This window comes from Hemicordylus capensis, chromosome 5 (genome assembly GCF_027244095.1).
Source record: "Hemicordylus capensis ecotype Gifberg chromosome 5, rHemCap1.1.pri, whole genome shotgun sequence".
Lineage (NCBI taxonomy): Eukaryota > Metazoa > Chordata > Lepidosauria > Squamata > Cordylidae > Hemicordylus > Hemicordylus capensis.
Genome location: NC_069661.1, coordinates 114,041,675 through 114,054,835, shown reverse-complemented (window position 1 = coordinate 114,054,835; position 13,161 = coordinate 114,041,675). Strand labels below are relative to the sequence as shown.

General features: G+C 42.4%; 1 protein-coding gene across 11 annotated transcripts in view; it reads right to left on the bottom strand.

Annotated features, from left to right (window-relative positions):
* The window catches only part of PPARGC1A (PPARG coactivator 1 alpha), a 900,607-nt gene that overhangs the window by 105,782 nt on the left and 781,664 nt on the right, over positions 1 to 13,161 (bottom strand). The gene's annotated exons all lie outside the window — the stretch shown is intronic.

Here is a 13,161-nt window from a genome sequence, read left to right as displayed (position 1 = left end):
AGGAAAAACCTAAGTATAATGTAGTATGTTGGGGGTGCGGGGGGGGCGCCATTTCAATGCTTGCCCCAGGCGCCGTTTTCCCTAGTTACGCCTCTGCCAATTTTGCAACAGAAATGGGCTTGCCTGTATTTTCCCCCTAGGCTAGCTAAACACAGATAGAGAGCACCTTCAGTCTTGGCTATTCCAGGGAAAGTGCTGGCAACAGCTGAGGAATGCCTAACAGGATTGTGCTGGAAGATTGGTTATATCTTCCTACCTAGTAACTGAAGCAGGCCACTCATGCTGCCACACTATAAGCTCTCAAAAGAGCTGTCTTTGGCCAGTTTGGCTGAGAATGGCAGGCAAGGAGCGGGGGAGAGAGAGAAGAAGCACCAACTTGCTTCAGAAGTAAAATCTGGACTAACACTGAACTGCATATTTTGTCCATTTGTTGGGGGGGGGGGGAGAGAAATACACCTTGCAAGAGCTAGATAGGAAAAAATTGCATAAATATTTCCAAGCTGTACAATGCTGGTTTGGAAGTTAGTGAATTGCTTGAGACTATTTTTCGATGCACAGATCAGGCGTGTTGGCACATGACAGTTTATGAACAAACGCCATGCAGATTCTGACACTGTTTATGGAGATACAATATCCCCACCCATCTCTTTATTTAGTAAACGTTGGTGATTCGAAATACACAACAGCACCCTGTCACCACAATGAAGCATTTTACTACATGGGGCTTGTTTCATATTCAAGAGCTGAGCAAGAATCCTCCTCCCCGCACCCACCCACACCACCGCTTGCCATTTATCCTGGCAGTGTAGACTGGTATATTCAAATAAACGAGATTCCCGTCATTGATTTCAGTCACCAAACACGCGCGCGCGCACACACACACACACACACACCCCAACCCCCCAAATTTCTCATTTTTAAATTCATATATTTCCTGAGCAAGCATGCAAGCTGGTTGCTATGAAAAAGAGACCCTTTTACTCAGCTTAGAAGCATGACTTAAAACCTTTAGCCATATAACCCAGACATAACCAATTCTGTAGCATATCTGCTTAATGTTTTGCTCTCTTTGCTGGTATACATGAAAGGATACCAAAGAAGAACACTCAGTTTAAAAGCTAAGGCCGACACATCCTAAACACATTTGTTTGGAGGTTTATTTCTGAGTAAACATGCACAGGATTGGGCTGTGTCCTGCCCTTTCCAGAAGAAAGGGCTGGCAGTCACTGGGCAAAGGAGTGTTTCTTCACAAGCTGGAAAACAAGCACCCATTCTGTCTGGTTAGCAGTGTCATAAATATTCATTACCTGAGCTATGAACACATTACAGCATTCTGATAGTTGGAGGGCATAGACTTAAGATCATCCATACTGGCTCAGTGATGAGATTCAGAATGGCATCTCCTGGGTTCTAGCACCTGTGATGACTTGCTAGACCCCAGGTCCAGCAGGAAACTCACAGTAATATAACTTACTATGTCATTTTATAATGTTTAACCTCAGAATTAATTTTCTTTTTTTTACATAGAAAAATAAATCCTTTATCAGAAAAGTAATCCTTTATCAGATCATACATAGTTTTGTATGATGGTCACAATTAATTTAAGAGATTATAAAAGTGTAGGTTTTAAAATATTTGTATTAAACTCAGATTTTATTTTAAATCAGGGTTGTTGCTGGGTTTAACCAGGAGACATCTTCCAGCCTCCCCCACATGATCAGAAGCTAGTTAGAGCTTCACCGCACCACACACCCACACAACCGGCACAGTGGAGCTGAATACACAGGGGATCTGGAGGAGGAAGTCTTCCAGTATGGGAAACAGAGAGGCTTCCTGTAGCAATGCTGCAGCTCCCGGGTGCCTGGCTGTTCTTTAAGCAGCACTCTGATCCTCAGGGAGCTGGCTGCTGCAGAACACAGCCGTGATCACACAGACGAACAGGGCTGCAGAGGCTTTCACCTTGCTTTTAAACTGGGTTTCCCAATAGGGTAGGCTGCTCTGGTACAGTGGGGTGGAAGCGGGTTCCAAGGCTCCACACAAACCTCACAGACCAGATTTTCTTGCTCCCGCGGGTCATGAGAACAACCTTACTAAGCTGTGGGTTTTTGTTTTTTTTAATCAACACTAATCTTCCCTGTATGTTGACCGGTTGTCAAAGAGCAAGTTCTGGATCACATGACTTGGCTTATTTAAATCAAGAGGAGAGCTGGTCTTGTGGTAGCGAGCATGACTTGTCCCCTTTGCTAAGCAGGGTCTGCCCTGGTTGCATATGAATGGGAGACCTGATGTGTGAGCACTGTAAGATATTCACCTTAGGGGATGGAACTGCTCTGGGAAGAGCAGAAGGTTCCAAGTTTCCTCCCTGGCATCTCCAAGATAGGGCTAAGAGAGATTCCTGCCACCAGTCTGTGAAGGCAATACAGAGCTAGATAGACCAATGGTCTGAATCGGTATATGGCAGCTTCCTATGATCCTATTTGGAACTAGCGGCTCTGCAGGTACCTTAGTTTGGTATGTGCCATTTGCTCCTGTTCTTGGCTTATAAGAATCTGGGATCTGGTTCGATTGGCAGATGTTGTTTGGGAGCAGTTGGTCCAATATAATGGCATACTTACCCCACACTCCTGGTCAGCAACTAGATATACTGAAGAACCCATTTGAAAGTCCCTAGGCTCTTACCCCACCCCCCGCAAACTGGCAGGACTTCAAATCCTATAGACAAAATATATGAGTTACCGCACCTTCTCTCTCTGCTCCTGAGTTGAAGGGCCAAAGTAGACACAACTTTAATCATGTCACTGATGATGTGTTTGCCTCCCTCCCTGAGGACAAAGAGCATAGATGGAGGAAGAAGCATCAGCAGAGGCAAATCAGATTGGAACCATGGGTGTAGGACCACTGCACATGAACTAAATGCCCTGGGGAAAATGGATATAGATTGATTTGCTCCAAATTGGGTCCATGCTATTTATGCAGAGGCTGGAGGATGTATACGTGCCAGGACCAATGAGATTGTTAAGTCATGTCTAATTTGGCTCTAAACGTGTGAGAAAACAAGAATCTAGTTCACATACCACAAACTCATTTTAGGAAAGTCACTATTCTCTCAACATCAGCCTTCCCACCCAAACATCTGCAATAAGAAGATGACAATACTTGAGGGTGCGTGGCTTGCCTAAGGCCACCTAGTAAGCTGATGACAGGGGCAAGGTTTGAACAAATTTGAACAAATAACTACAAGCGGTAGTTCACTCTGTTAGCCACTATGCCACACAAGTAAGAGAGCAACAAGGCTACTCTTTTACTATTATTCTGTACCACCAACCTGTGATGGTGTCAGATTCAGGAAGACCTCTGCTGAACCCTCTCCTCTAATGCAATTGTTCCTTATTTACCCTACATATACTGTTCAGTTCTGTTGGAATTTAGGGGCTCCTAGAATGCTTTTTTATTATAATAGTATTGTTAGAGTTTATTGTTCTTATGAACTTGCCTGTGCCAAATCTACATCGATAGCTTTTTTATATTTATTGTTGTACTAAACCCACAGCGCTCTCTCTCTTTCCTTTCTAAATTTATCAGATAACCACATATTTTACATTCATTTCTCTAAGACTTTGTTGGTTCTTATCTAGTTTCTTTTTTCTTTTTTAAGATTTCTCATGAAATGCTAGAATGAGCAAATTTTGCAGGACTGTCTGTAAAGCCATCGACTAAACTCAACCTCCTCTCTCCCTTTGTTTTGCAGCAATACCATGCCCAGCAAAATCCCATTTGCCATAACAAAAATTTCATTATAAAAGCACATTTTAGGGGGATGCAAGCTGTTAAGTATATCCGATGTGTTTAGAAAGACATATAAAACATTTAACATGTAGTAATTAGAATTTCAATAACCTGCTTATAAAAGTTCCACAAACTGTGGGTTTGTTCAGGATAATCATTTTACACCGCTCTCAGATTTACTGATATGCTGCCTGTTCTGACATATAGCCCAGAGCAATTTAGTTTGCTTTTTAAAGACCACAGACATTCCACTATCCTCTTCACCCCAACCTCAATTCTTTTAAGCACCCTGATGAGTTTCATTCGGCCACTGTGCCATCTAGAACATTAAACACAATGTTTAAGTCCGCTGTTAAATCACAATCAGTTCCTATTAACAATTCGAAGCTTCTCTCCTTTTTATCAACAGTTACTTTATTAAATCCTTAATAATATAGATAGAATAGTTAGTTAATTTGTGTGTTGAGCCATGGATGTTAATTTGTAAACATAATAACATACTGCAATCATTTGCATAATAGCATTTTAATCTTTTTAGTAAAAGCTGTAATTCCCTACAAAGTACACTGCAGTAGAAACTAAGTGACTATTGGTAATAATAAAAAAGGGCCTTAAAATTCTGATCCTATTATAGCGTTGGAACATACCCAAACTGCTTCCATAATCTCTGAAATGTTACTGTTCTCTGATTTAGGTGTCTGTGTCAAGAATAAAAATGAAGTATAACTGGTGGCTCTAGACTATTTCCTAAATGTAATTTAGTATTCACTAAGCACCAGCACTTGGCAAATAGCTCAGAGGCTTTCCTTCAAAGTTCAGAGCTCCAGTTATGCATTTGTGCTAGTAACACCAAGCAACTCACCTTCCAGACTAGTGTGCCATATAGATGACGAAGATAAATCATGCCGGGTTGGCACTAAAGGGTAGCAGCCATCAAGGGTCTGACTACTAGGACTCCTTCCACAACCCCCTCCCCAAGATTATATCTTCTTGAATGGCCTGCCTTGGGCTACTAGTTTTGGAGAAAATTAAGAAGTGGAATTACACACACACACACACACACACACACACACACACACTACAGGCAGAGACCAGTTCAGAAAGCTCTACAGAGGTTCAGGCTCCTGGAAACCCATTAACAATAGTCACAAGACTTTGTAAAGAAAACACTGGGGGCTGTTTAAAAGTCAGGCCAAGTCATTTTATGCAAGATCTGGTAATTCATTAATCAATATGGCTGCAAACACTGAATGAATAACTTTGCAGGAGTAGCAGAGCCCCTACAGAATACTGGAGCTTTATGGTATGAATCTATGCAAATTACCTAGATGACTATAAAAAAGCCCCCATCACCTTCACCATGCAAAACCATTCCAAATGGATACGAAGTCATTTATCTTTGTAAAATTTCTTCTTTGCCAAGAACAACGCACTGTATGTGCTTCCATTGTGAATCCTTTTCTCACTCCCCCTCACCCTCATGGCTTATAATAGACATCTTTGGCTGCCCACAGAGAAGTACAGTAGCTTATATCTTGCTTTCCAAAATACCTTACACGCATCACAGTCCTGAAAGTACTCTGTATGGATCTGAACACAAACAGCAGCACATTCGACAACTCTTAGGTAATTAGAATGACAGCATGGCAATTTAAGTCTTGGTTCACTTATAAAGAAGAAATTCAGGAAGAATGTTTTTCTAAGGAAAATTAAACACCATGTTTTTGAAGGCGACACTGGCAGTTCCTCTATCACGGTTTGCTTCTTCTGGGAGAATGGCTGCCAGCACCCTCTTCAGTTGCTCCCATGCAAGTCCCACCGATCTTAACGGGGCTTATTCCTGAACAGCAAAAATGGGTATTTCCTTTTAAATTTAAAGGTGAAACAATTGATATTCTCTGCCCTACCCACTTCTCCTTGACAGATACATACATCACAATTGTGCATATATATTTGTATCTAAAATTACCTTCATAGGTATGCATCTTTTTTATTCTACCTGGTTTTAAATATGGTTTTCAATACACCTAATCTAGTACATTCACAGACATATACACATTCCAGGCAAACTGTAAAGCAGGTGGCAGCATCGAAGCAAGATTACCAGTTTTATCACTTCCCCTGAATTAGTGCTAAAACACTAAACCAAAAGTGTGGGGGGCAACTATTTTACAGGAGTGCCTTGAAAGTGGAAAGAGTTGGTTGCTAGAGAGGCCACAGTTAAGCTGGCAGGCAATCTGGTGAAAGATTTCCGGAGGGTGTGAAACACCCCTCTCATATATGCCCAGATGTGAAGACCAAGCCCTGCATGAAAGGTTGAACAGAACAGTCTCCATGCAAGACACCTCCCTATTTTGGCCTCAAGAGGTGGTAAATCTGTGTCTGGGTTGTATTACTTCAGACTGCTGGGAAGGGGGTTCACATGACAAAATTTCTCCATATCCAAACAAAACAAAAATCCAACACAGAAAACTAGATATGAACCTAAACTTGCCTTCACACTAACATGCCAGTTAGAAGTGAAACTCATGACAAAAATGGTACATCAGATCTGGAATCTCATGTGCTATACTGGTGAAGAAGAGACAAAATAGGTCATTGATAGGTAGCATCGTTGAAGTGTCTGGTTGGGTCTAGTCAGAATTGGTTTCTTTGTTTGGTATAGTATGTTTTGTTGCTTTCACAATTCCCCCCACCCCACCCGTTCATTGTTAAGGTTTCTTTCTCAGATGTCCTCTGTTTGGCATTTTATCCCCTTTTTAGTCTACTTTCTAGTAAGCTTATGAGATCCCCCAGCATTCTGTGTGTCCCCACAACCAACATCACAATGCCTGGACCAATATGAACCAAATCTGGTATACTTGTGGGGACACACAGCGACAGCGTAGTTTGTGATGTCATCCACCCCAATTCAATATGGCAGATGCATAAACCTTTGAGGCACAAGCGGGCTACAGAGGCGTAACTAGGGAAAACGGTGCCCGGGGCAAGCACTGAAATGGCGCCCCCGCCCCCCCCATACTACATTATACTTAGGTTTTTCCTCACAAGTGCCCGCCGCCGCGGCGAAGCCAGGCCACTGACAGGCCGCCAGGCGCCAGCAAAGCAATGGGGGGGCGGAAGGGACCGCGCGTGGGGGGGGGGCGCTGACGCGCTCCCTTGACTGCTGCAGTGCTACTGCACTGAGCAGGAAACATTTGTATTAACAAAAAATTTTTAAAAAATTAAAAAAAAATTGTCATGGCGGCGCCCCCCACGTGACCAGAAAAGATGGTGCCCGGGGCACGTGCCCCCCCTGCCCCCCCTATAGTTACACCTCTGGCGGGCTAACTTATGAACCACTTAACTTATTTGAACCAAATTTGCTATAGATGTAGGGACACATAGGGATGCCTCAATGGTGTAAGTGATGATGAGGTCATCCACCCCAATCCAAAACGACAGATGTGTTAACTTTTGAGGCACAAGTGCACTAACTTGAGGGCGGTCTAACTGATTTGAATCAAATTTGGTACAGTTGAGAAGATAGTGAAAGAAAATTAGGCAGATTAGTTATTACGAGAACATGCCTTTATATAGCCTGTGCCATGTGTAACTATTAAACCGAACTGTCAGTGGTTTTCCTTGCTCTATCCCCTCAAGCCCTTTTCACAATTTTTTCTCTCACCCTCCTCCACAGACTTCTAATGTTATTGGCTGTGACTGTTGATTGACAGGAGTTAAAGAACCTCTTGTCAGAAACTTCATTTGAGCATTCTGTGGTTGCAAACACAAATGTGATCTCTGCTTCTTCAGGGGTTGGTTTTAGTTTTGCAGGGGAGGTCCAGGCTGCTCCTCACCTCACAAACTAACATTTTGGGCATGCTTTGCATGCCCTCCCAAGAGCTCCAAGTTCCTCCCCTCCTCCTTTTAACGGGAGTTTGTGGAGAGTCTGTGCCTATCCAAAATCATTAGAAAGCATCAAAACAAAAAAATGGGATAATCTTCAGTCACATCCTGAGCTCCCACCTGTAGTCTAAAGTGGTAAATGCCAGACATTTTCCACCTCAGGGAGAACTAAGATAGCCTGCGGTTTCTAAATACTTCTACATGACCAAAGAACTGAAGTAAACTATAAGAATGTAAAACAACAAGCATTGCAAGATCTTGAATGTGTACTAGAGAGAATGATCCAGTGCTTTACTGTTTCAACCAATAAAAATAAAGTGGGTGAAGTCTGATGGGAATCTGACAAGCTAGTAGGGCTGAACAACTTTGGCCCTCCTGAAAATATTGGACTACATCATCTCCAGCCACAGTTGCAGACAAGCCAGGTACAAACCTTGCAAGTTGGTTCCACGTTATACGTGAATCTCCCCTATGTAAACATAATTAGGATCTGGCCGTTTCACTCAGGGGCATACTTACAATGTGGGCTAAAGCACCCCCACCTCAAGCAGGAAGTCTGGAGGACTGGCAAACTCTTCCCCTTCCTCTGCTACTTTGTTCCTCCACTTCTGCAGACAGGAGGTATCAAGTCAAGTTGATGCCTTCAGCTAAGATGCAATTGTGTGAATAAGTGCCATGAAAGGAGCAAAACACAGAATTAATTTACCTCAGATGTGTGAGGGGGGAGGTGAGGAAAATCAAGTGTATTCCCTGCCCCCATCTCCAACCAGGGAAAATCCAATTCAGTTTTCCTACCAATGCCCATATTTTTCTGTTTTTGAACCCTGGTTCCTTGCTCCCAATCACTCATGGCTTTCCCCTCCTCACACTATTGGTTTCATTGGGCAAAATCACATGTTTGGTTCTAGTACAGGGCAAGGTTGCTTGGTGCAACTCCAAAGCACATAAACTCTTACTACAACAAAAGCTGGATCTATAAATATAGAGAGAGATAACAATGCATGTTTTGCACTTTTATGGCACTATAAATATCACTGCCTTATTGCAGAATTAAAACCATATCTTTATCAAAACTGCCTGTGCACCAGGCGGGCTGTAGTCACTCAGTGGTAAGGGAAAGGCAGTATTCAGAGGCACTTTCTTCCATCACATAGCCATGGGACTGATTTGGAGGCTGGGACACGATATAAATTTAGACCTGATCATACCAATCTTGGCAATTAAAAAACTGTATGATATTGCTCAGTATTTATTGTTGAGAGTCCCACATTTTACACCATATTCATGTTGTAGAACATCAGAATTCTCACTGCATCCACATGCATGCTGGGTGCTCTGATATTCCACTACAGATAAAAGTACTAAATGCTACTAAACCACTACATTTATCATCAATATGTAGGAAAAGAAATCAAATAATAACATAACAGAGGTGAAACCTTGTGCCAAAACCTCTTGAGAGCAGTGTGGAAGTAAAATCCAGTGAGACGCTGTGTCATCCTTGGTTCTTGAGCACCCCCCATAGTCATAAGAAAGAGCAGCAGAGTCAAGAAACTACCATAAGCATAACTGCAGACACTAAGTATGATGGGACAGACAATAGAGAGAAAATCAAGAGGAAAAGATCTAGTTTGCATTGCTGGAAGCTGTATATAATCTTCAGCTTTTATTATCACACCAAAAAGAAGTGGTTGACTTCTTTTTTCCTCCATCATTGCTCCAAAAGTCAGCTAAGCATCAAAGCTTACAACATCTTAAAGCAAGTAGCCAGAATCTACAAAATGACTACCTTGCTCTTATATCCATGTTAGATCAAACTAACCCTCTCGGATGACAAGTGAACTATTCACTCTGAAGTACCTGTATGAAATCAGCGATAATGTTTGTTCGTTCCATTTATATCTTGTCTTTCTTCCACCACAGGACAGCATATATGGGGTTCCCAAACAGTCAGCCATTCCGTTTCCAAACAGACCTACTTAGCTTCAGCTAAGTTGTTATAATCACTCAGACCATTTGAGCTTTAGATCAAATAAAATAGCTGTGTTACTGCCATATTGCAGAAATCTCACTTGAGAGCAGCCAGTAATAGAGTTGGCAAAAGTGTACCAACTTCCCCAAATTTTACAATACAGATTCTGCACTAGTTATAACCAAACTATATAAAATTAACAGCCTTGCGCAATGTATCTGTTGCTAGACTCTACCACTTCAGATATTACTGATATTAAGTTAGATTTTAAACTGATCTGCTCTTCTCCAATGCAAAGACCCAGTTTATTACAGAGCTTCCCAACCTTGTATCCCCAGATGTTGTTGGACTACAACACCCATAATCACCACCCCCAATGACAAGCCACTATGGATGACAGGAGTTGCAGACAGACAATGTCGGGAGACCACATATTGGGAATCCCTGATTTAGTACATTGCTTTTGGGCAGTATGAACTTAAGAAGCTGGATTTTGTATATTCTACATATATCAATAATATATTTGGTATATTATTGTTTTGTATTATGTTATGCAGTTTATTTTATAATTTTTGTTTACCATTTTTCAGACAAGATAACAAAAATTATACAACATGCATAGTCAGACAATAAATGACAACATTCCTTCATACAGTACAAGAGAACTTCCCCCTTCCTACTTTGTAAGCCACATAAATACCCACCAATTTCCTATCCTAACACCCTTTTTAAAAAAAATCCAATACAAAAACAAAATTCCAGTCACAAAATCATCCAGTGCTCTTGTCTACAAGATTATTTATCACAATGCATACAATTCTAAGAATGTTTCCCAAATTACTTGGAATTTATCGTGAGCTCTTTATATAAGCATTTTTTTCCATGAGTTGCCAAAAGCAATAGATCAGAAATCCACTAACTTATAATTTTGTTTAATCTTTATGGTGGACCTTATCTGGTAATATTAGCCAATTTGCTGCTTATGGCATACGTAAAGTGTTTTGTCTTAGATATGCCAATTATTTACAATTAAGTTGTGATGTGTTATGGCTTGACAAAGATGGACTTATGGGGAAAATAATGTCCCTGCATACGTTAAAAAAAAATCCTCCCTATATGTAGAAATTTAGCATGTCAGGGCAAAGGCTAACTTAAAATCTTTTTCTGTAACATGCTAGTAATTTTTGTGTGTGTATATACAGCACCATTTAAAGAAGAAGAAGCATTCAAGCATTTGATTTCTCCCCACCTGCAATCTAAAGTGATGCAGCTCAACAGATACATCATGTAAATCTCCTGAGTATGTAGCTTTGATCTGTATGCATACAGAATATGCACCTCTGTACACAAGCTTGCATAATAACTTATCTGGCCGATATAACATCTCTATACATGCTCTCTTTCTAATGGAATGACAAATGTTTATTATGTCTTAATTTAAACACACGCCCATACCATGGCAACACAGAGACAATAAATCCATTGACAAGGCACTAGCACAGAAAGTATGTGGTCCAATGTTTTATATCAATCTGTCACCAACAAATATGTCTGTTTGTTTGAGGCCACTCTGTTTAGTATGTCCACCCATGCAGGGCTGGCCACTAATGAGGCCCAGTGAGGTGGTTGCCTTAGATGACAGACTGACACAAGCAGAAGACTGGTGCCCTTGACTAATCCATTGCTGTCTCACCTTGCCTGGACCCACCACCACCCCTGAACATTTCAAGGTGGTGATGCAAGAAAGTGATTAAAAGATACTTCCTGCCCCTACAACTTCCCCAACCTTTACTTTTCAAACAGGCAGAAGGTGGGATGGGGCAAGGAAGAGGTGCAGGAGTGGTGGTTCCCCATCACCACCATGGGGGGGTGGGGCAGGGAGGGAGAGCTTTACACTTTAAGGACTTGCAGGGTTTATAGCAAGAATCCTAATCCAGTTCTTGGCACTTTCCAGACTAGCTGCTGGAAGAGCAGCAAAATGCCTCTGTTCAGGCAAGTCGTATTTGGAACGTAAACAGCAGGGGGAGCAGTCTCGCAGAACAAACCGGGGAAAAAAGCAACTTTTTCACACCGGATGTACGACGTCCTTGCTCTACATCGCCGCTATTAAATTCGCAACAAGGAACTGGAAATGTGAATGGCACCCTGCTGTCGTCAAAGGGACTGCGGCGTCACGACACAGGAAGTGTGGAAGCACACTTCCAAGATATGTCCTGACCCTGTTGTAGGGTCTAGTTTGGAAAGCGCCCTTGCAAGCCTCTGGAAGGAGTGGGGCGGGGGGGAATCAAAAATGAAGAGCTGCTGGAAATCTTCAACCACCACCCATATTCCTTTTAAAACCTTAAAGACCAGATTGGGAGCTCCCAGTTCATCCCTTGCATGCTTTGACTGGAAGGGGCATGCACATGGTGACTAGAGGAGGCTGCCAACAGCAGACTGCTTCCTTGGTCACTGCATGCCCTTTTGCAAAGTGAGTTGCTACAAGAGCTAGCCCAGCTGGGCCAGGAATTCTCAGTTTGGCCCTTGCAGCCAGCTTTGAGAAGAAGGGGTACATGCAGCCCAGTGGCAGCCTCTTCTGGTGCCCCTTCAAAAGGTTGTGACTAGTTCAGTTCCTTCAGCAGGCTTTCAGAGGGGGCCTGGAGCAACAATAGGCGGCTGCCGGAAAGTAGCTCCCTCTCTTCAACACACACCTACTTTAAACCCTGTGGAGAGCGAGTGAGGTGACATTTGCACCTTGCCTCAGGTGCCTAAATACCTTGGGTCTCTCACACTCACCCTGCCATGCACAATGACTTTACAGATGCATTTGGGATGCCTGGATTACTCTCTACTCCGGAGTAAAACGTCAGACTGCTATTCATTATAGAAAGATTAAGGCCGCAACTGTAAACATACTTATCAGAAATAAGTCCTATTGCATTCTACACTTAGCAATTAGCTACTGGGCATACACCAATTGCTCAGGATAAGGATGGAGGGGAACACTTTGGCAGCTAGAGTGCTTCTTCTGGGTTCATTTCAACTATAATCCACATAAAGCCCTTTAAGCTACTAGAATTAACTGGTAGACATGCAGTAGGCAACCCCGCAGGGCGCAACTCAAATCCTAGCTATGGAGAGTACTAACCTTCCCACTTAAGCAATATTTTTGATCCTACCAAACCTTTACTGTGAGCAGCTCAATAGCCAACTACTTCCTTTGTTTTCCACCAGCAAAAATGTTCATGCATCTATACAAAGGTCACTTCTAGGGTGACCACCGTTTCTCTGCAAGTCTGTCAAGAAGGACAGACTGTTCACATATTTCAGCCCTTCTACAAGCAGAAGGTTGCCGGTTCGAATCCCCGCTGGTCTGTTTCCCAGCCTATTGGAAACACCCGTATTGGGCAGCAACGATATAGGAAGATGCTGAAAGGCATCATTTCATACTGTGCAGGAGGCAGAAATGGTAAACCCCTCTTGTATTCTATCAAAGAACACCACAGGGCTCTGTGGGCACCAGTAGTCGAAATTGA